The sequence below is a fragment of the Eubalaena glacialis genome, chromosome 1 (assembly GCF_028564815.1).
Source record: "Eubalaena glacialis isolate mEubGla1 chromosome 1, mEubGla1.1.hap2.+ XY, whole genome shotgun sequence".
In the NCBI taxonomy this organism is placed as follows: Eukaryota; Metazoa; Chordata; class Mammalia; order Artiodactyla; family Balaenidae; genus Eubalaena; species Eubalaena glacialis.
Window position 1 is genome coordinate 21,049,946 of NC_083716.1, and position 15,713 is coordinate 21,065,658.

The 15,713-nt window shown below is 35.5% G+C and overlaps 1 long non-coding RNA gene across 1 annotated transcript in view; it reads left to right on the plus strand.

Moving 5' to 3' along the window:
* The window catches only part of LOC133093577 (uncharacterized), a 136,450-nt gene extending 120,968 nt beyond the window's left edge, over window positions 1-15,482 (plus strand). The window contains exons 2-3 of the long non-coding RNA XR_009701293.1: window positions 10,132-10,200; window positions 15,451-15,482. This is a non-coding gene — a long non-coding RNA (uncharacterized LOC133093577). The remainder of the gene's footprint in view (window positions 1-10,131; window positions 10,201-15,450) is intronic.
* Window positions 15,483-15,713: the final 231 nt, after the last annotated feature.

Below are 15,713 nucleotides of genomic sequence, written 5' to 3' on the forward strand. Positions count from 1 at the left end.
TGCATAAATATTTTGTGGTCTAGGTTAAGGGTCAAGCATAACACTCTGAGAGGAAGCGACATAAAACCAAATATAATTTTGAGCTACTGAGGCATTTAAAAGCCTAATTTAAATTCTGGGTTTTTTTGTATTAGCTGTTTAAATGTGTATAATTCACTCATCCTCTTTGAGTTTCAAATTCCTTGAAGAATGTATTTTGTTCATTCCTCAGACCTAGGACCATGCCAAGTAAAAGAGATAGTTCATCTGTTAAGGTCATGTCCCAGATCGGGAGAAATATCTCCATCTTAAAAAAATGCTAGAGTGAAAGGGTAATTTATTTACATTATTCTATAATAGTTCAGAAAGAAAGAGAAACACACGTAAAGCTATTTGGAGCTAGGCTGCATGTTTTGACTTACTATTACAATTTCCCAAGAAGTGACATTTAATGTGTTAAAGTGTCCTGAGTTTCTGATGAATATCGGTACATCGTTTCATATTGCAGAGCAGGGAGAGAAAAACCTGCAGGGGAATATTATTGAGAATTTTACACTATGGCAATCTATCAGGAAAGGCCAGTCCACGTTAAGGAGAATGAAAACTGAGAAGAATTGTTGGAAGTCACTTCACAAAGGTAAATTGCTGTGCACAGAGGAGAGAATTTGAAACCAAGAGCTCCTAGAAACAAGAACATTCTAAATATATGCACAGCCATCTCACCCTCAGGTATGAGGTTCTTCTCCAAGGCTAATTTCATAGTGTCATTTTAAATGAAAGTTTTATTCAATCTATAATGCCTTGAGATTGCAGCAGGTAGATCTCATAGAGAGAAGAGTCTTCCTGTAATAAGATAGGATTTAGTCTTCCACATCTCTGAGCTATTAAGAGGAAATTGTCCATGGGATTATATCATTAATTTAAAGCTGCTACAATTGTGTGTGTGTGTGTGTGTGTGTTTGGTCAGTATGTTTTTAAGGAATGTAATAGTTGGAATTCAATTATATTTGAAAAGGTGTGTAATCATTTTCACTTTGTTGAAATTGGGACTTCAGAGAAATTTGCCTCTTCATATGTATGGTAGACTGAATAATGACCCTCCAAAGATGGCCATGTCCTAATTCCTGAAACCTAAGAATATGTGACCATACATATAACAGAGACTTTGCTGATATATGTAAATGCAGGATTTTGAGATGGGGAGATTATCATGTTGGCTCCATGTAATTAGAAGGGTCCTTATAAATGGGAAGCAGTAGGTAAGAGAGAGAAGGCAATGTGAGAATGCAAGCTGAGATAGGAGGGATGTGGCTACATGCTAAGGAAAGCCAGCAGCCTCTGGAAGCTGGAAGAGACAAGGAAGGGATTCTGCCCTAGAGCCTTCAAAAGGAAGCAGTCCTGAGAAGTAGCCCCAGAGTCTGTGTCAGGGTCCCCTTGGCTCTCTGGCTGAGTACTGAGCTTCATATGCCTAAGACAAGGTCCTACGGGGCCTGATAGAGAAGAGCTACTGGGAAGCTGTGAACTTATTGGAGATTCTGTAATTCACACAGTGTTGGGTGATATTAAAATTCCAACTAGCCAGGGTGGAGAGACATCACTAAGTAACCCAGGCATTTATTTGAAATTCCAGAAAAGCTACATTTTAGGAGGAAGTTTTCTCTAACCCTAGATTAGCCCTACACTAGACCCACCCTAACAAAGCCTAAAATCCAACCTCAGCAATGTCAAAATAAGCCACTATTTAGCTGTCCATCAGAACAACACTCAAAAATCTTTGGGTAGACAACTAAATTCAGACTCTCAACAATATGGCATTCAGAGTGTTCAGAATGACAGTCGGGGAAGTTCACCATTAAGGTTTCCCTTCAAGAAATAACTTGCTATCCTGCTGCAACCAGGCCAGTTAGCTGGGAGCCTCTGGCTGCAGTGCTTTCATGATCCAGCTCAACTTATGAACCAAAGCTCTTGCAGGTCAGCCTTCAGCTGCTATAGGGCTCTCGAATAAGTGCTTGTGTTTTTAAGTGATGTCTCTCCACTCTAGCTAGTTGGAATTCTATTATCTACCAGCACTGTGTGACCTCTGCATCCTCCAGAATCTCTCTTCTGCTAGAACTATCTAATCATAATTAAATTCTTACTATTCATCACTCTGGATATCAGATAATTTCCAAGTATGGTTGCTTGCTTCTTTTTCCCTAGTATCTTATCTCTCTGACTGCTTTTCTTGACACACAAGCTTTCAGTTTATATAATCTTCCCAGCTTGCTCCCTCATTATTTCTTCCCTAGATTATTGTAAAAACATCACACCTGATCTTTAAAAATGCCTGCTGCTGTTTTGTATTCTAGGAATCTGGGGCTCTTCTAGTTACCGTTATCCAACATTTTCTTAGGAAAATTTCAAACATAAAAAAAAATTAAAGGATTTTGCAGTGAATACCCAACTATCTACCACCAATATTATGCAATTAATATTTTACAGCACTTCCTGCAGATTCATTTATCCATCTGCCGATCCATCATTTTTTGTTACATTTCAAATAAATTCTAGATATCAGTAGTTATATGTGAATGTTTTATTTAATGCATATCATTAACTAGACATCAATATTTTGCAGGGTTTTTTTCTTATGAGATAAAATTTATGTACAATGAGGTGCACACTTTTTGTACTTTTTCTTTACATCACAGAATAACAATAGTTTTGGCAGGTGATAGGGAAAAATAATGGTAGAGGAAATGAGCAAAAATAATGATTTTTCCTTTACACAAAAATCATAGTTTACATATACTCATACAAGTACCTATATGAAATTGTTTGAAAGAGTTATGAAAACATTAGTTATAATAATACTGGGGTGGTAGATTGGGGAGGATTTTAAATAAGTGTATTTAGGTTACTATTTTATGTTATTTTTGTCAGAGTCTAACATATAAGTTTTTAACAATAAAATAAGAGGTGTTGATCATACTGACTTGAAGGGAATGAACATAAAGATTGAAAACAGAGAAACTAGGAATTTGACAGAGACCTTAGGGTGAGAGATACAGAATGGGAGAAATGCTTTGCTTATAAATGCCAGGAATTCATGTTGATGATGAACTAATACATGCTAATTTAGCTTTATTAATTTAGTTTTGTCTACTTACTTTGGCATAGCATATTGAATATTTGGAAGATAACATAAGCAAAACATCACACATAAATATCTAGAGGTAAAATAGATGGGTTTTTCAACTATATTTAATTGCATTACTACTATTAGCATTATTATCACTGCTATTACTATTGCTAAAGCTTTTATTTTATTGATTGAATCTTCCAGTTTGTCGACTCTCATTACCAAATAGCTCTGTATTATCCATAGGTTAATATCTATAGATAAAAGATAGTTCTATAGACCCCACATTTTTAAACACTATAAATACTATTTTGTTAATAGGTTGCTTCCTTTATGTTAAGTTACCCCTAAAAAATACTTTCTTATAAATAGCTTATGCAGTTTTAAAACTCAACAGATTTGGGTTTAATCACAATTACTGAGAAATCAAGCTGCCAGCTTGATTTTGGCTAGCTCATGCTCTAGATGAGCTAGCCAAAAGTTATTTCATAAATAAAAGCCATGAGTTCTCAAATAGAAAATTGCCTTGCTCAGTTAATAGTGGAATTGGGGTAGAAAAGTTGTTCAGTTCTGAAGGCAATGGCTTTTCCCCCTGCCCCAACTTGCCTTCCCAGTTCATCCTTAGAAAATCCACATTTTTCTTCTAACAAGAATATCATCACATGCCCAGGGCAGTCCGAAGAACTTCGGAGATGGGTCAGAGTAAATGACTGTACTTTTCTTAAACTTGAGGGCGCTCGCATTTATCTTTGCCTCTAAGAAAGAGAAACAGAGAGGGAACTGTAGGTAGGGGAAAAGTACCTTGGAAGGAAGTATGGTTTCTCCTATTTTCTAAATAGCTTTAATTGCCTTTAAATAATTATAAAAGTAATTGATGTTTAGTTTAAACAGTTTGGAAACTACATAACAAAAGCACATAGAAGAAAACAAAAATCATTATAACCTCCTCACACAAAGGTAAACACCTTGTGGTGTAAATGTTTCTGGTTTTATATATATGCATATCCAATAATGTACAATTATATAATATGAAATGATATATAATAATACATATACTCTCCAGCTAGCTAACTAACATTTTTAGAGAAAAAAGAATATAACTTAAATTATCAATAGGAATTATTATAGTGATTACTTTGAATTCCATTGAAAGAATGTTGTACTGTAATATACATATACACACATGTACATGTGTACATATTTTCTTTTAAGACTTTATTTTTTAGATCAGTTTTAGGTTTACCACAAAATTGAGAGGGAGATACAGAGACTTCTCATATACCAGCAGCCCACATGCATAGCCTCGCCCATTATCAACATCACTCACAGGAATGGTACATTTTTTACCAAGGCTGGACCTACAGTCACACATCATCATTACCTGAAGTTCATAGCTTACCTTAGGATTCACTCTTGGTGTTGTACCTTCTATGGGTTTGGGTAAATGTATAGTGGCCTACAGCCATCTTATAATATCACAGTGTTTTTCACTGCCCTCAGAATCCTCTGTGCTCTGCCCATTCATTTCTCCCCCTGCCTCTAGCCAGCAAACATTCATCTTTTTACTGTCTCCATAGCTTTGCCCTTTCCAGAATGTCATATAGTTGGTATCATAGTATATAGTCTTTTCAGATTGCCTTCTTTCATTTAATAATATGCATTTAAGTTTCCTCCATGTCTTTTCTTTTTTTTTTTTTTAATTGAAATAAAGAAGTTTATTACACAGGTCCTGGAAGAGGCACATAGCACAACACCAATATCTTTGAATCAACCCTTTGTTGATAGCTTAAAAGTTTGTATGCCCAGGGTGATGTGCCAGAGTTAGATCCAGGATGGGCAAGAAGTAGGAAAATGAGGATTATGAGAGAAGAAATAGGAAGGGAAACCCTGTGCTTTCATCTCACAAGAGTTCCCAAAAGGAAGATCAATTTTCAGAAAAGAATGCATATGAAAATAGAGGATCTGGAAATTGTCCATGTGTTTTCATAGCTTGATAACTCATTTCTTTATAGCACTGAGTACTATTGCTTCCAATATGTATATATCTTTAGGGAAAAATTCAATAGCGATATTTCAGCGATATTTTTTTCTAATAGAACATGTTAATAATAAATGTGGGCATTTAAATTAACATGTATCATTAGTGAAAACTAGTATTAAATGTATTTGCTTTTCATATATTTTGGATATTAATCTATTAATTTATAATATTTATTTCCTTATTGATAGTAGGAGCTCTTTGTGTATTTAGTACAATAACTCTTTTCTTTCATATATATTTCAAATTATTTTTACCTGATTATTTTAACTTTTGTGTTGGTAAAAGGCATTCTTTCTATTTGTTTATGTATCTGTTTTAGGGGTAGAAAGTGATGGGATCATTCTTTCTAAAATCAACATTTACAACATGAAAATTCAAAATTCACCCGCCCACATCACTATATTATTACAGAATGCATTCCCATAGAACAGAACTGGTGTTTGATTGATTTTACCCTTCAATCAGGCATACCTGTTTCACAATTTAAAGTTCTCTCTGCGCAACATGTAAAGAGGTTGATATTCTTGCATGCCAAACAGTAAATCTATAGGAAAACTGCCCATAACGTCTCTTTCAAGGTGCTTAGTGAGATAGGCTTTGAAGAAATAGAAAATTTGACCTATATTGATTCTGTGTCCTTTGAGAAACAGGCAGCTTAGGCTTGATTAATGAGTATTTCCCATCTCACTTATGTCCCCAATCCCTGAAATTGACATCTGAACATTCCAGTGTATTGTTCCAAAGTAAATTATGTTGAGTGCGTTCTCTGGTTGTAGTATCTCTTTGCCTCCAAATGGCCAAGTGCTATATTCCTAGCCATGTAGACAACAGCTAGTTTGGGAAGAAGCAAAAGAAACAAAATCAAAACAAAGCAAATCAAACCAAAAAAATTGAAATATGATAAATATGCTCTGAATCTTAGACCATAGCTACATTGAAATATTTTTGAGATGGTTTTCTTGCATCCATGGATTCCCAAAGGACCTTTTTGTTTTGTTTTGTTTTTATATTTAAAATAGAGTAACAATATCAGTATGAGTTAACCAATAGGAGACTGGAGATTTTGTGTCATTATTCTGAGATTAAAATTGCGTGCTCTTTTTCATGAATTTATAATCCGACATCTACACTGATATCTACAATTAAAGAATCTCAGAAATGTAAGGGATCTTATAGATATGTTAATGCAGTGTTTTCTATAAAAGGATATACATTAAAATCATCTGGGAATGTATATGTATTTTTTTAAATACACATGTCAGGCTTATTTCCTAGAACAGGAATTGGTAAAAAAAAAAGCTCTCTGTAAAGGGACAGATATAAAATATTATAGGTTTTGTAGTTCATTCAGTCTTCATAGCAATGACTCACCTCGCTATTCTAGCCAAAAAGTAGCCATAGATAATACCTAAACAAATAGGTGTAGCTGTGGTCCAATAAAACTTTATTTATAAAAACAGATAGTTGTCCAGATTTGGCCCAGGGCTGTAGTTTGCTGACCTCTGCTCTATAAGCTCAGTTTGATGTGTTAGCGACTTAACTGGCAATAGACAAACAATAGCATTTGTCTTCAGAGGAGGATTGCAGAAACCAGTTTCTCTGATATATCACCCACAATGTCTCAAATAAATTTAAAAAATACTGGACATGAGAAGGAAACAGAAAATACCAGCCACAGTGAAGAGGAATAATACTTTAAAGTAAGAGATTCGCAATTGCTCAAACGTTGAAATTAGCAAAGCCTTTAAAATAAGGCTTTGATAAGTTAGTTAAAAGTACACTGAAAATGATGACTATATAGGTAAAAATATTAGGAGTTTAGGGGAGATAATGAAACATAAAAGAGAATCAGGTTTAATAAGAATTAAAGAATACAGAAGTTGAAATAAATAATAAACATGAAGACCAGACAAAAGAGAACCAAGTGGGTTTTGGGTAAAAGGGAGGCGGGTATTCCCAGCAGAGGAGACAACTTAAGCAAACTCATGGCAGCATTAAAAAGAAACGCATGTCATAAAAACTGCACAGGGGTGGAGTGACTTGTCCAATATCATGCAAGAACTCAGTGGCAGAGCTCGTTTTCAAGTTCAATATTCTTTCCACATCTTCTTCCCTGGTGGTAAGTATCCAGGCTCTGCCTAACACACTGCTTCAAGCTTCTTGAACAGGATACTTGCCTGATTAATTGCCCTCCGAATAGGTGCTCAGAGCAAATTATCATCTTCACTTCATATTTGCAGCCACGGTTGTTTTTTTAAGGGAAGCCATTTATCCATGCTGGCAAATTAAAACAGTTATGATCATGGTAATAACATCATTTGAATAATCAAATGCAATTGAAAGTAAATGCGCCAATTTAGGCTGGACATGAGCTATTGTAATGTGCATTTATGTTTAACATCCTTATGTTTCCCTGGATGCTGTGATGGACTGAGCTCTGCAATTTAGTTGTATAGGCAAATTTTCTTTCAACCATCTCTATCCCTACATTTGAAAGGGAGGGGGAACAATCAACTTGCTGTAAACTGATTATAAACAAATTACAATAGGGCTCAGGTAATGAAGGATGGGCAATTATAATTGCATTCAAATTATTATTATTGGCAGAGCTATATTGGACTAGTGTTAAGTAGACATGAAATAAACTGGATTTAACAAAGCAAATCTGCCCTTTTGTGCGTTTCATGTAGTCTTGCTGAATACTACAGTATATTGTAAAGTGTGGATGTTTCTATTTTGGCTGCTCTAGAAATTCTCATATTAGTTGAAGATAGTGTCTGCTAAAATTTTTAGCTTTCTATACAGGAAAGGCACAATGTGTTTAGAAGTTGGAACTCCAAGATGTGTATTAAAGAAAAATTTCCATATCAAAGACATTGCTTTTATCTACATCTTGTATTTACTTGAGATAGGTTGGGACTGAAGAGCAGAGTGTGACACGCTATCGTTACAGCTCTCCAAGGTTACCCTGTAGGGGTCACAAGTTTTGGAGACCAACTTACTCTCCCTCCAACTGTAATTGAGCTGAATGTATAAACATATTCCAAATGATCAAGCCAGGGATGGCACCTGCTTCTGTGACAATTTATACCAATAAATAAGGACTCAAAACCCCCTTTCCAGGCTTTATTGTTCTGTATAGAAAACAATAAATCAAATCCATCTACATTTCTTTTCCACGCAAGACTTGCTAGACATTTCAAAATAAGTGTACTGCAGTAACTAGTTGGCTGACAAACTACTTTACACAGTGAATATATACAACTTGAGGCTCTTAGAGTAACAATTGTGAATTCGTCTATTGAATTTATTTATATATAATTGCTAAAAGTATTGAGATGGTCTTAGCTAAAGACCATCTCTGGGCGTCATAGAGGGGGGGTGTCCCCTGATATAACCAGGTCGTCCCTGTGGGTGGAAAAGATGGACCCCTCTAGACTTCCCACCCTGTAGATTCTTGATATAAATAACAAAGTGAAACAATCATACATTGCCCACAAATGTGTCCTCATATGCTGTACTTTCATCAACTTTAGGCAAGTATGATTAACTAGGCAAGTATGTTAACTAACAGGCATGAAATAATAATTGAGGTTTAAATATTTGGCATTGCATTTTTCTAGAAGGTCTCTCAGAATAAAAACGTCTTTGTGCCTGGGCTAATTGATAATAAACCCACTAAATTAACCCCTAAGTCCATAGCCAACAGAAATAGAAACCAAAATTAATGATTACTATCAACATATGTTATTATATACCTGGCACCAGGCTGAGCATCTTACAAATATAAACTTATTTGTTTTTTATCAATGGCCCTATGACAGAGTTATTACTATTATCCCAATTTTATCAATGAGGAAACTGAAGGTTATATATATTATTCAAGAATTTGGCTGCTCAAGAAAGTGGAGACAAGAGTACCAACAGCAAAATCCATACTCTGAACCAGAGATCTGCAAACTAGACTGGGGGTCAATCTGGCCCATCTTTGTTTGGCCCGTGAGCTACTTTTAAATAGCCAAAAAGAAAAAAAAAAATCAGAGATGTACAATATTTCCTCAGCCATGAAAGTTATGCTAAATTCAAATATAAATGTCCACAAATAAAGTTTTATTACAGTACCGCTGTGCTCATTATGTATTCTCCACGCCTGTTTTCCTACTATAGTGGCAGAGTTGAGTGGTTGTAACAGAGACCATATGTGGATACAGCTATGCTCAGATGTATTCTCCATGTCTGTTTTCCTGCTATGGTGGCAGAGTTGTAACAGAGACCAGATGTGGTTCTGTCATCACGTTGCCCTGCTGCTTGGCACACTACAACTTGAGCGATGCAGTTATAACTGACAGTGTTTTGGTGCCTCATATATGGCACTCAAATAGGGCAAAAAATATCAAGATATTTTATTTATCTTTTTATAACTAGTGCATAATAAACAATGTCAAAATAACAATAAGAAGAAAAAATAATGTTGTGATTTAAAGGCACAATAGTGTGGATTATTTTGTTATTGAATTAGAAGTCAAAGAATTGTGTTTATTATGCAATGGCATTACAGCTATTCTAAAAGAATTCATTATACATTGACTTTAGCAAACTAAGCACTCATGACAATATCCCTATTGTTGGATATTGGAAAGCAATGTTCAGAAAAATTAGAAAATTTGAAACAATATCTTATCACAGCAGAACTGCTTCACAAAAATAAAAATAAGACCACAACTAAAGTGCCTGAGTGACTCATTTGTTAGCCAAGCAAAGAAAATGGTTTACCCATTGTGGGTTAATTATACCATCTTTGATTACAACAGCAAAAGAAATGTGTCCAGAGAGAAACAAAATTGTTAAAAACTATTTGCCTTTCTGTGAAAAAAAAATTGAAGAGTTGTGGATATTAGGAGCAAATCAGTAGTCAATTAAAAATAAGCTGGATGATTTTGAATTGTTCTCCTTGACTATTGATGAGTTAACAAATTTTACTTTTTTCCAGGAGTCAATACTGAGTTTGAAGTGATTGAAGAATTAGCCTTTATGAATAGCCTGCATGGAATAACCACAGGTAAGAATATTTTCAAAGAAGTTGAGAAAATACTAATTCATTAAAACCTGAAGTGAAATCTGCTATGATGTGCTGTAACTCATGGTGGTAAAAGTATGGGTGAAGCATAAAAAGACTCATTTGGACAGATTTACAAAGCTTGTGAAAGTGTAAGTTGTTTAAAGGTATGTTTATTTATTATATTATTCATCAGCACGTACTATGTGGAAAATACTTTAGCCTGTTGAATCAGTAGTATCAATGGTGAACGTCGTCTGCTCTAGTGGATTTAACATTGTCATTTCATGAATTTTCATAAGAAATAGGAGTTGAATATCCTAACTTGGCTTTACCACATAGCAGGTTGATGGTTTACCAGTGGTGAAGTTTTATTGTGATTTTTGATGGCAGGACCCAAATTGAATTTTTTTGAATGAGAAGAACTACCTTCAATCATTATTGTTAAACACTGACTGGCTTTAGAAACTAGCTTCTGTTGCAGATGATAATACTTCTTAGTGAATCCATCTAAACTTTCAAGGTGAGAGATAGCTTATATACGGAACTTATATTGGTTTAAAGTCATTTCCATAAAAACTAATGTTGTTTGAAATACAAGTAATGTCAACAGACTTGTAACCTTCCCATGCTGACAAGAGTTAAAACAGGAAGTAAAATTATCACTATCACACAAATTTTCAGTACTCAATCTACAAATTTCTAAGCTTAAGCTATAGTTCCAACAGTTTGTTTCAAACCTCACACCAAGTGAAAAAAAAAATTTCTATATTTCAAAATCAATTTAACCATGAAATTGGGTAGCTTCCACCTAACCTTCAATTGGAAATGATTAATCTGAAATATTATGGCATGTTAAAATAAAAATATCTAGAGAAAAATCTAGTAGAATTCTATAAATGCCTTCCAAGCAAAAAATGTACTCAATTTAAATTGAATAAAGAGTGACATCACGAAGATGGCAAAGTAGGAGATGCCAGCCTCTGTTCCACGACAAAGATGGACAATTTGACAGTTATTTATGGGAAAAAAACAAACAGCTCTGGAAGAACGCAGGGGTCTACTTAAGAAACTTCAGCAGCATACTAGAACAAAAAACCTGAGAATAACCTGGAAAAAAGTGAAGGAAGAACAGCTTCATTTTGCCGGCATCATCATCATTCCCCAGGCCAGCACTGCTCAGTGCTGAGAGGAAACTCCCCACCTAGAAAGAGTTCCTCTGACTGGAAAGAGAGAGTGGAGTGAGTGACCAGCTTCCCCACTCTTTTGGGGCACCAAAAAAAGGACCTGCTTTGATTTCACCCCACCCAGAGACCAGCAAATCTCTGATATATAGAGATGGCTAGGAACAAAAAAGAGCAGGGGCTACCGGTATCAGCCATGCAGCAGCAGCAGCTGTGGTTCCCAGTGATGAGCTCTGCAGGAGATCTTAGTAGCTTTTGCCACTGAAGAAACCAATGGTCAGCACAGCCATAGTGGACCCCATGCAGATTTCACCATGCTTTGTCCTAGATGTATTCATGTTCACAAACACCAGCTACCCAGTTCCCTCCCCACTCCCTCTTTGCCACCTCCATCAGAACCAGGGATTCACACAGGCCACCAGCCCAGGCTTCTGTGGCAACATGGGTGCGAGATGCCAGCCTGAAACCTCATGGCTGACTGCCACCACTATGTGCACACTTGGGTCTAGCCTCCCTAGCTGTGCACCTGTATACCACCAGCTTGACCTTTGTCACCAGTCTCTACTGTGGTGTGCACACCCATGGCAAGATCCTTCCACCACGAAGGATAGCATCTAAACTAATCTCTGGTTTAATACTAAAAATATTCTTAATCATGATATATTTGAAAACCATGTTATATTTATAATGCAGTTTCTAAAACAGACGCACATGGAATATTCATTTTACAGTACAATAAATTATAGATACAAAAACTCAGGTTAATGCTTTCAAGTTATCATCTTAATGCAAACAAAACTTTCCTTTAAAAAAGATTTTTTTTAAATTTTTATTTTGCAAGATAATATTTCTACACATTTTTAGAAGACATAAACATATCTAGGCCATAACATGTCCTGACAAGCATTCAAGCACATTCCACCTTTACCTATATCATTTCTGTACAGATAAGGCCATTCCTTTTCTTTCTTAAATATGAATGCTTAGTCCATGAGATGATATATCCAATTACATATTTACTAAATGAAGGAGATATTTTAAAATATGACTTTCACAGCATTGTGAACAACTCCCCACTTTTCTTTCAGCATCTAAAAGAAAATGCTGGCAACATCATTGAATAGTAATTCAAAAGAACATGGTAGGAAGAAAACGTCAGTTACAATGGTGGAGTAAGGACTTTCACAACTTCTCTACTTCATAAAATCAAAGAGAACACTGGCAAACATTGTGAATATCAACTTTTTGACAAATCTGGAAATTAATCAAATACTTGCAACAATTCATAAAACACTTAATCCAGAAGAAAAAAGGCTGTGCCTCAGTAAGAATAACAAGCATTATGGTGTTTTAACTTTCTCTATCCCCATCCTCCACTACCTGACTCAGTGGTACCCTTGAAAACTAATACCTCCATAATTACAGTAAAAACCAGCAGCTTAAAAGCCCATCGGGCAGAACCGAGTTGAAGCTCCTCTAAAACACTGGGTTGAGGCTCCTACAAAGCTCCATTCCTAGAGAAGTGTCATTATTTGACTTATTCAGAATTTCCCCAGAAAACTCCATCTGCAAGAGTGTTCTTTACTTGACCTGATGTAGAGCCCACCTAATGTGAACACCTTTTTCTCCCAGGATAATTGTCAAAAGCAGTCAGTGGCAATTGTTTAACGTTGCAGGAGCAACAAAAAAAACTGACAAAAAAAAAAAAAAAAAGAGAGAGAGAGAAATCTGAGAAATGAGATGGCCGTAAAAGCTTTGTAAAGTTCTGACATATTCCTGAGAATCTAATAGTCCATGAACATGCAAAGATCTAGGCGCAAGCTCAAGAAATACCTGAGAAGGCCCTAAGTCCTCACCTCTGCTGACCTTGAAGCTCTGCACAAGCAAGAAGGCAGAGTTGTAAACTGCCTACCTGAGCATTGAAGGTATGTCCCAACATGAACACAGAGCCCCTTGGCAAATAGTCTGGGGGACTTATTCATTCTAGGCATTTAGGGAAATATCTGGCGATCATTAACTGACACTAAGCTATCTGAGCAGAAACTACAGTGGCCACAGAAGACAAAGTATACAGACTTTACAAAGTTAGATCAGCAAAGTCACTAAGCAAATAAACAGTATGAACAAGAATAGAAACAACAATAAACAGCAATAGCAGCTTATGGGAAGGGAGGAAAATCTGATATCCAGAATAGTCACATTTTATTATTTAAAACCTTCAGTTTTCAACAAAACAAGTATAAGACACACAAAGAAACAAGAAAGTATGGCCCATACACAGGAAAAAATAAACAATCACTAGAAATTGTCCTTAATAAAGCCAAGATACAGAATTTATTGAAAACAGTATTTGTTGCCCATTCTGATTTTTATCTCAAAAAGTCAGGAATACAACAGCAAAAGACTTAACTTTCTAAGTATCATTTCTTATTTCCCAAATGCATGTGTTCTCTCTTTCTGTATTTTAAATATATTGAAAGAACTAAAGTAATCCATGCATGATGGACTATAAAAAATATGAGAACTATATATCATTATGGAAAGAACATCAAAAGTTGAAGGCTTTAATACTTCACTTTCAATAATGGATAACAAAACGAGACAGAAGATCAACAAGGTAATAGGATATGTAAGAGACACAATAAACCAACTAGACTGAGTAAATATTTATAGAGCACTGCTATGATCTGAATGTTTCTGTTCCCCCTAAATTCATATGCTTAAATTATAAGCCCAAAAGATGAAGGTACTTGGAGTGGGACCTTTAGGAAATGCTTAAATCTTGAGGGTATAACCTTCATGAATGAGATTAGTACCTTATAAAAGAAACCCACAGGGATCCTTAGCACTCCCACCATGTGAGGACACAGCAAGAAGGAGCATGCTATGAACCAAAAATGAGCTCTCATCAAAATTCAAACATGCTGGAGCCTTGATCTTGGACTTCCTAGCCTCCAGAACTGTGAGCAATAAATTTCTGTTGTTTATAAGCTACCAAGTGTGTGGTGTTTTGTTGTACCTACCTGAAAAAACTGACAAGCACAACAATTTCAGATATATATATTATTTTCAAGTTCACAGGAGTCATTCCTCAAGGTAGCCCATACACTAAAACATAAAACAAGTCTCAGTACAATTAAATGGATTATAATCATACAAATTATATTCTCTAAGCAAAATGAAATGAAATTAGAAGTCAATAACAGAAGGAAATTTTGGAAATTCACAAATATGGGAACATTAAACAAATACTCTTATAGTCAATGGATCAAAGAAGATAAATTAGAAAATACTCTTCTATAAATGAAAACACAAACACAATGTTCCAGAGCTTGTGGAATGCAGCTAACACAGTGCTTACAGGGAAATTTATAATGTAAAAAGATATATTAAAGAAGAAAGATTTCAAATTTATAATCTAACATCCCACTGTAAGAAGCTAAAATAAAAAGAAGTGGGTACTTTGTTATAGCAGGTCTGAGAAAGTAATACAAATTTTGGTATCAGAAGTGGATATGTTGCTATAAGATATCTCAAAATGTGGCAGTGGAATTGGGTAATGTATTGAGGCTGAAAGACTTTTGAAAAGTGTATTAGAGAAAGCCTACATAGTCTTGAGATTTTTGGTAGAAATATGGAGTTTAAAGGTGCTTCTGGTGAGATCTCAGATGGAAATGAGGAATACCTTATTGGAAATTGGAGGAAAGGTGATCCTTGTTATAAGTGGCAGACAACTTGGCTGAACTGTGTTCTAATGTTGGGCGGAAAGTATAACTTTTAAACAATGAACTTTGATATTTAGCTGAGGATATTTCCAAGAAGTGGGCATGGTACAGCCCAATATCTCTTTGCTACTTATAGTAAAATGTAAAAGGAAAGAGATGAATTGAGGAAGGGACTATTATGTAAAAAAGAACCAGAGCTAAGTGGTTTGGAAAATTCTCAGCCTATCCATATTACGAAAGATACTAAGGCATGCTCTGGAGAGAACACTAAGAATACTACCAGAAAATCTTTTGCTGAAGATATTAATCATGTGCGATTTGACTTTAATCAAACATCTCAGCAGAAGCCAGCATAGAGATGGTGTGCATCCTTTTGACTTTACATCCGTGGGAGACCAACAAAGGTTTTGAGAAGGATATATCAACAGAAACACTGCCAGCTTGGACTGAAGTATACAGAGACAGAACAAAATGCAGGAAGGCTATCAGACTTCCAAAAGTCTACAAGAAGGAAACAGTTGAGAGGATAAAGTCATGTCTGCCTCTGCAGATCCAGAGGGCAGGGCTCCAGTTGTTTCCATGGGCAAAGAGGTAAGGCAACCAACAC